General features: G+C 33.6%; 1 long non-coding RNA gene across 2 annotated transcripts; it reads left to right on the top strand.

Annotated features, from left to right (window-relative positions):
- The first annotated feature begins 1,263 nt into the window (after window positions 1-1,263).
- On the top strand, window positions 1,264-2,260 carry LOC145724997 (uncharacterized). 2 transcript variants are annotated; one of them, XR_014177148.1, is made up of 4 exons: window positions 1,264-1,391; window positions 1,559-1,779; window positions 1,858-2,038; window positions 2,102-2,260. It is a non-coding gene; the product is annotated as an uncharacterized LOC145724997 (long non-coding RNA). The 2 variants fall into 2 exon arrangements; XR_014177147.1 differs by having other exon boundaries at window positions 1,270-1,779.
- Window positions 2,261-8,223: the final 5,963 nt, after the last annotated feature.

Genomic DNA, 8,223 nt, shown 5'->3' with positions numbered 1-8,223 from the left:
CCAAATGCTACAATAATAGTCTTGAGAACTAATTTTTAGAAGTAAAATAGTCCGAAAATTTAATTTACTTCTAGACTTGTTGTCCAGTCCAGAAAATTGAGTTGTACACCAATTAAAGTCTTGAAAATATACTTTTGGACTCTCTTTAGTCCTAGTAAAGTCAGTTCTAGCATTAAAAGTCAACTTTTATATTATTTTTAGTAGTAAAAAATGAGTTTCATGCACAATACAATATTTGTCTTGATTTCCGGACTTTTTTTAGTTCTTGAATGCCAATTACAGACACTCAACCAGTATGGCAGTCTGAGAAAGCGAATCATAAAACCATTCCTAGTAGTAAAAAGCAAGTTTTTAGACTATTGAGTACAAATTTGGACTTTCACAAGTCTTGAATGTTCAGTTTTAAACTATAAAACGATTTTTGAAATGGAAATTTGGAGGACCTTATCTTCCTTAGGAAACGTTTTTCAGAAAAATGACATAATGCAAGTCAACTTATTTTTTGATTAGCTATCAAATGGTGAATTATTGACACTTAAAACTGGACCACCCTGTATTTACTATCTCGTCACTTTCACGTTCATTTGATAAATGCGTGCTTGTCAAATTGTATCAAGTGATTTCAGCACTCTCATATTTTTATTGTTTTCTATTACGGACTCTATATCATGCTGTTGTTGTGATTCCTTCTGTCTCTCCTTATACTCCTTTTAACTTTTATGTTAAGTTCTCTATAGTTAGGGTCACTTCTATGTGTGTTTCTTCTTATATTCATGAGGTCTCTTGTTTCTTTTTTAATCTTACATTATGGCTTTTCCCCTGAACAGATCTGTTTTGTCGCTGTCTGCATGCGGTTTCTTATTTTTTGTTCCAATTCATCCAGGTTCATTTTGGTCATCTGGGCAACAGAAGGGAATTTGCTTTTAATGTTCCTTTGATAGATTTGTTGGAAATCTTTTTTGACGGATTAGTTTATTCCTTTCCAAATAATTGTATTAATGTAATAACATTGGAAATGTTAATTTTGATTTTTGCCCTTACCTATCAATACATTATAGACATATAAATTTAGGATTCCTTATCCATATTACACAAATTTTTTGGTGTTTATGTTAGTAAGATTCTTAATTACTCATAAACAAAGAGGTTGTGATATCAGTGTTATTCTAACATTATGGTGATATAGAATAGTTTTCAACCACGCCCTAAATTGACCTGTGAATAATATCGTAAGTATGGTCCATTTATTTCCCGTGGCGGTACGTCATCATTTGCCTTTCTTGTCTATTACATGCGTTCCGAGCGCGATAGAATTTTGACGTCATCTAGTCACGTCGGCAATGAATCAGGACGACAAGGCTCGGAAAATCGGCCGCCATTGTTGACAAAAAGTAAACAAAGAGACATTTTTTATTTTTGATGTAAATTTTACAATATTTTAAGGAGTATTTTGATTTAACTTGTTTGCGATACTACGTGTGAGACTAGATAATGTGTGTGTGTTTTGGTAGTCAGTTTTGAAAATGCCACCTTCTTAATACACTTTACAACTATCAAGGGGCCCAGTGAAACATTCTGAAGGAACTAGAGTTTGTGGAACAGAAAAGGATGCCTTTTCTAATAGAAAACACTGTCACAATGAAACAGCCCATATAAGTATTTACTTACTCCCAAGAAGAGTTTTTACAAGAATACTACAAAAACCAAGTTTATTCAAGCCAGTGGTTCTCGAAGAAACATGGATATAGAGTAAAGGTGTATTTAGCAGAAGCTGACAAGGTGATTTACCTAATACTATAAAAAGGACTCTGGTAGAGGTATTAATAAGCTGCTAATACTAAATAGCTTATGTTTCAGGTACCTTTATTCGCCTAATCTGGAGTTTGCTTATCATGCTTTGAAAGGGTTCAATTTTAAAAAGTCCAGTTATCAATTGCTCTAAAAGACTGAACAAAAGGTGTTTGAAGCTATGGTTATAATGGTGTTGTCAAAATCCATATGCAGAGTGTTGAAAAAACAAATTTCTAATAAGTTTCAGGTAATATTAGAAAGATACAAGTTACTTAATACATAAATTTGATCAAATGCCATTATTTTGCAGAATTAGCCCTTATAAATTTTGCCGTATCTTCTCTGACTATAAGGCTAGAAACAGATGGTGCTACTGTTAAATACTTTTCCATCAGATAGTAGGTTAAATTACTATTTTAATTGTATTATTTACACATTATAAAATATACAAATTAAATCTTTAAAAAGTACACTCAAGTTTCTTTTTTATCTAAGAAGTCTAGTTTTCTTCATAAACAATCATAAAATTAGATAATTTCTTTAACTGAGGTAGGTACCTACCTGCTCTTACAATAAATTGAACTGAAATTGAAAAAGCATGTTAAATAAATCACACAACAAAACCAAATTGATATGTATTTAATGCTGGGTAAATTTACAAAAGGAAATAAATAAGCAATCTATATCACAAAACCAAGAAGCAAGTTCTTATTAATAAAGATTGAAACTTTCCGCCTATGTTTACCACCAAATGTTGCAAGTTTTCCAGTTTGGTGAAGAAAAATCTTAAATTCTACGAAGGTCTCGCAATAACAACACTAATTAATAAACTTAAACAATCCTAAATTAAGTTTTTATTTCTTCTGTTTGTAGTTCTTGGTGTTTTTCAATTTTCAACTTTTTAAAATTCCTAACCTCAAAATGTTAAGCCGACTGTCAGTTGGGACTGTGTCCTATGTTGCCACATCTTCCACGAGCAGATGTGAACCTAGTGTATTGTTGGTTGCAGTAATAAACGGACCGATAAATTATACAGATTTCGAAAAAAAAAGCATTTATTGCATGCAAAACAGGTGAGAATGTTTTTTTTCAAAACAATATAGTTTTCTCATTTTCATTTATAATTGCTTAATGAAAGATACATATTGTTAGGTTTAAAGGAGGAATTTGTCAATACGGCAACGTCCAAACAGGTGATTAAAAAGATGGATAGCCTAGCTTGTAATAAACGACGTGCGTAAATTTCAATATGGCGGAGCACTTGATGACGTAACCGCCACGGGAAAAAAATGAACCATAAATAAATTATTATCCATAACAACCACGATTTAGGTATGGAAATATAAAAAATCTTAAGGTTTGTTGTACTATACTCATTGCGGTTTTTGACTCTACAAAGCCAAGTCCTGCTAATAGATAGAAAGTCCGTAAAGCACAAGCGTTACATGGCCGATAATGTTATAATGATTATTATTAAATCAGAAATTAATTATGACTGGTTTTAAGCAGCGCGTCACACCGTGATGTGCAAGAGGAACTTTAAAACATTAGCGGATTAGTGCACGACGTGCTTATTAACACAACCGGTAATTTGATGAAATTGTTATCTCGCAAATGGACCTAAGCCCATACTTACGTACCCATACGGTACGATATTGACGTTTAAGCAAAGCCTCCCGGGTACGCCATGCCGTTTAACTAGAATACCTTGACCCGGCAAGACCACCCTGTAGGCCAATGCACTAAAAATGATTCGAATGCGCTGCGGGAACAAAGCTCACGAGCTGGTGCACGACCCCCTGTGCCCGGATCGATGACGTCATTGATGCGGTAACGGTTATGACGTCACTTGCAGGCAGGAAATGGGCCAAATGGGCAACGGGCACTGTTTAGGGGGTCATGACACGAACTGTGTCACTGTACAGCGCGAGAACAGCATCGGATTAAGGTCAATGGTTCTTTGCTCCACTAAGATATTTACATTAGGTTTATCTATGTTTAAATAAATACTTTCTATGGTCTTGTTTTTCTATGAGATTAACGAAATTTATGTAGAAACCCAATAAATGCCATTTTTTTTCCTTTCACATAGCTGCTTAGAATACTATATTAGCCACTTTTATTATAAACTATTTTACAATGTCAAGCTCTTAATTGGACTACACATCTTAAAATATTCCAATATTCACATTGTACGCCCCTGTAAGCCAATTTATTAGTGGCTTATAACACTAGGGAACATCCCGGCGCTAGGATTAATTTGCATTTATTGTGACGTAATCAGTTTGGCAGATTTACAGGCTATTCCGCCCTGATTTATGTAAAAGCGTTCTGCAACCATTATTGGGGTAGGCGAATGACGAGTGCATTTCCGAAAACTTAATAAAACGAGAGCAGAATTCTCACTTAAAGTGCACATTTATGTTACTTGCCGCCTTCTGCATATTAGCAATAACCTTTCCTTTATATAACTTTAATAGTTATTATTAATGTTAATTTAATTATACCTTTAATAGGGAATTTTTAGATCGTCCTACATAAAATCATCATCAAATTTTACCTAAAGTATATTGCTTAATTAATATTCTTAGTGACGTGTTATTGGTACACTCTATTATCCTCCAAGTTTTCCTGACTTGACATGCTTGAATTATGCTATTATTTTTAGGGTCCCAACCAAAAGCAGACATCCGATCTGATCTTAGCATAATATGGTATATTACGTAAGCAACGAGACAAGCGAAAATTGGAAACAACCTACGTAAACTATACAGGGTGTCCCACGACGAAAGACATCGATTGATATTGGAAAAAGTATAAATAGGAGAGTTTTGAAAATTTGGCAGGATACTGATGTGGGCATGCCCAATCTAACTAAAATATTTTCAAGATGGTTGCATTTCCGTTTATACCGGAAGTCGATCACAACTTTCTTATTTTAAATAGAACACCCTATATATTATTACATATTTGGATTTCTAACAAAATTCTGACCAACTTTTGTGTACAATGCCCTATGCCTATCTCTAGCCGTTTTCGAAATATTTGATGTTTTTTCCAAAAAAGTGACAGTTGCAACGCTCATCATATTTTTGTACTCTGTCAAAACCGTATTTCATTTTGCAACGAAACTTTGGGTTATTGTAAATAAAGGATCGTTTTATTAAACTGAGGGTGGATATGTATACAGGGTCGTCAAAAAAAAATCATAAACTTGCCACTAAAAAAAATGAAAATTTCAAGTTTTTTAAATAGAAACCCCCATTTTTTATGACGGAATCATTTTGAGCATTAAAAATTACTATACGTTTCAATTTACTTGCCTATACCTAAATCCAACCCATTTCGTTTTATTTGAGAATAAACATTTTTTATTATTAAAACCAGATTTTTTGAAAATTTCTCTCTCTAATTACGTGTGGATTTATGTCACACCAGTAGTGTGAATTATGTCTATTGAACATTCCATTTTTAGTGAAGTTGGCCTCGTCGCTCTAAATAATATTATTAAAAACAATTCTTCTCCATAGTGACTAGTCAGCAAAAACTCACTAAAAACCACTCTCTTCGGAAATTCAACCTCTTAAGTGTTGAACTAATTTAAATGAAAAAGAGTGAAATTTATGTTTCTTCAGGATCCTTTGAATTGAGCTTTTAGATATGCCTGATTCTACGGAAACTTGTCTTATTTTAATTAAAACAAAATTGCAATTTCTACATTTGTATTATTAAGGATTGGTTTTGTTTTAATAGCTTTTCTCTTCACAGATCCCGTATTCTTAAAATTTTCAATTATTTGCTTGACAGCTTTTGGTGATTTTGGTGAACTTTATCACATTCTCCGTAAATAATAAACAGATTTAAGTAAGCTTGGTTTGAATAACGTAACCGCGACGGCGTATTTGCATTGTCAAAACACTCAAAATTAATGTGTTATTAACATGCCCTGCAGGTCTCCAATATCACCGTGTGTCAAAAACATAACCAACTAGAATACCAGATAACCGTGCAGCATAATAAAAAAATGTTTATTCCCAAATAAAACGAAATGGGTTGGATTTAGGTATAGGCAAGTAAATTGAAACGTATAGTAATGTTTAATGTTCAAAATGATTCCGTCATAAAAAATGTGGGTTTCTATTTAAAAAACTTGAGATTTTTCATTTTTTTTAGTGGCAGGTTTATGATTTTTTTTTGACGACCCTGTATACAAATGAGTCATTACGCACCCTCAGTTTAATAAAACGTTCCTTTATTTACAATAACCCAAAGTTTCATTGCAAAATGAAATACGGTTTTGACATAGTACAAAAATATGTTGAGCGTTGCAACTGTCACTTTTTTGGAAAAACATCAAATATTTCGAAAACGGCTAGAAATAGGCATAGGGCATTGTACATAAAAGTTGATCAGAATTTTGTGAGGAATCCAAATATGTAATAATATATAGGGTGTTCTATTTAAAATAAGAAAGTTGTTATCGACTTCCGGTATAAACGGAAATGCAACCATCTTGAAAATATTTTAGTTAGATTGGGCATGCCCACATCAGTATCCTGCTAAATTTTCAAAACTCTCCTATTTATACTTTTTCCAATATCAATTGATGTCTTTCGTCGTGGACACCCTATAGAGTTTATGAAAAACCCTTCACAGGTAAGAAAGGGGTGTTAGCATATTTTAGTCGTGTCCTTAAACTGCAAGAAATAATTCATCCGAAATTGAATAGTAAAATATTGCTAAGATGTGTGACATTTTTAATGTTAAATAATATTAAACTGAAAACTAGAAAGCCTTGAAATCGTTTCTATAATAAGCGTTTGTTTATTTGTCAATAAGGGACCGAGACAGGAGTGAGAATCTCTTTATTCCTGCTGAAATCCAGTAAGAAGCAACTTTATGTCTGCTACCAGCGAAAAGTAAAAGTGTATACGAGAAAAAACTGGTGGAATTCAACAACTGGAGAAAAAAGAGGTATAGCAGAAGGAGCAATTACAGAAGAGATGCTATTATCCTGTGAAGAAAGGGTTTGCTGCTTCTTCAATGTGGAGAAAATATTCGATGTTAAAATCTATGTTAAAAGTGCATAGTGAAGAGTATGGTAAACTTACTTTATATTTAAAATCCGCATCAAACAATTACAAACCGAAGAGGCCAAAAATACTGCAGAGAGAGCAAATTGGAGAATTTTTGAGAAAAACACCGGATCAGGAATTAAGTTTGTATTATTTTGATCCTTTTAAGGTTGCAACGAATTAACCTTTTTGGATATCAGCCAAGTTCAAGACAAAGGCAATTATAGGCATTGAATCAGTACGACAAGACTGGGAAATCGGCAAATTTTTATTTTTAATGTATATTTTACAATATTTCAATGATTATTTCGATTTAACCGCGATACTACGTGTGAGACTATTGTGTGTGTATTTTGGTAGATTAGTTTTGAAAATGTCAACTTCCGAATATAGTTTACAACTATCAAGTGGTGTGGTGTGGTTCTCGAAGAAACATGGATATAGAGTAAAGGTGATTTACCTAATATTATAAAAACGAAAAAAATACTAAATAGCTTATGTTTCAGGTATCTTATTTGTAGTGCCTAATCTGGGCATTTGCTTATCATGCTTTGAATGGGTCCATCTTTGAAAATTACCATTATCAATTCCTCTAAAAGGCTCTAAACAAAAGGTGTTTGAAACCATGGTTATAGTGATCAAAAATCCATAGGCAGTGTGTTGAAAAAAACAAATTTCTAGTAACTTCCAGATATACTATTAGAAAGATATAAGTTACTGAATATGTAAATTCAATTGAATGCCATTATTTTACAGAAATAGCCCTTACAAATTTTGCCATATCCTGTCTGACTATCCGGCTAGAAACCGATGGTGCTATTGTTAAAAACAGTTTTTACACCAAAAATAAATATTGATAATACATCTTCTTCTTCTTCAAGTGCCGTGTCTAGAATATTGGCGATCAGTTGCATAATCTTCACTTTGTTCACAGCGGATCTAAAAAGTATCGTGGGGTTTACTCCATACCATTGGCGAAGATTCTTGAGCCAAGATGTTCTTCGGCGACCAGGACCACGCCTTCCTTCTAGTTTTCCTTGAATAATCTTCTTCTTCTTGTGGTTCCTATCCGTTACGGATGTTGGCAATCAGCATGGCGAGCCTAACCTTGTTTACGGCAATGCGGAAGAGTTCGGTTCATGTTTTTCCGGTCCACTTCCTGAGGTTATGCAGCCAAGATATTCTTCTCCTTCCTGGACCTCTTCTTCCATCGATTTTTCCCTGGATGATTGTCTGGAGTAAGGAGTACCTGGAGTCGTTTCTCATGATGTGGCCCAGATATTGCAGTTTTCGGATCTTGATGGTGTTCATAATTTCTTTTTGTTTATTCATCCTTCTTAGTACCTCTTCATTAGGG

This window comes from Ips typographus, linkage group LG2 (assembly GCF_016097725.1).
Source record: "Ips typographus isolate SLU linkage group LG2, UJ_Ityp_2.0, whole genome shotgun sequence".
NCBI classification, from domain to species: Eukaryota; Metazoa; Arthropoda; class Insecta; order Coleoptera; family Curculionidae; genus Ips; species Ips typographus.
This window is presented reverse-complemented; position numbering and strand designations above follow the sequence as displayed.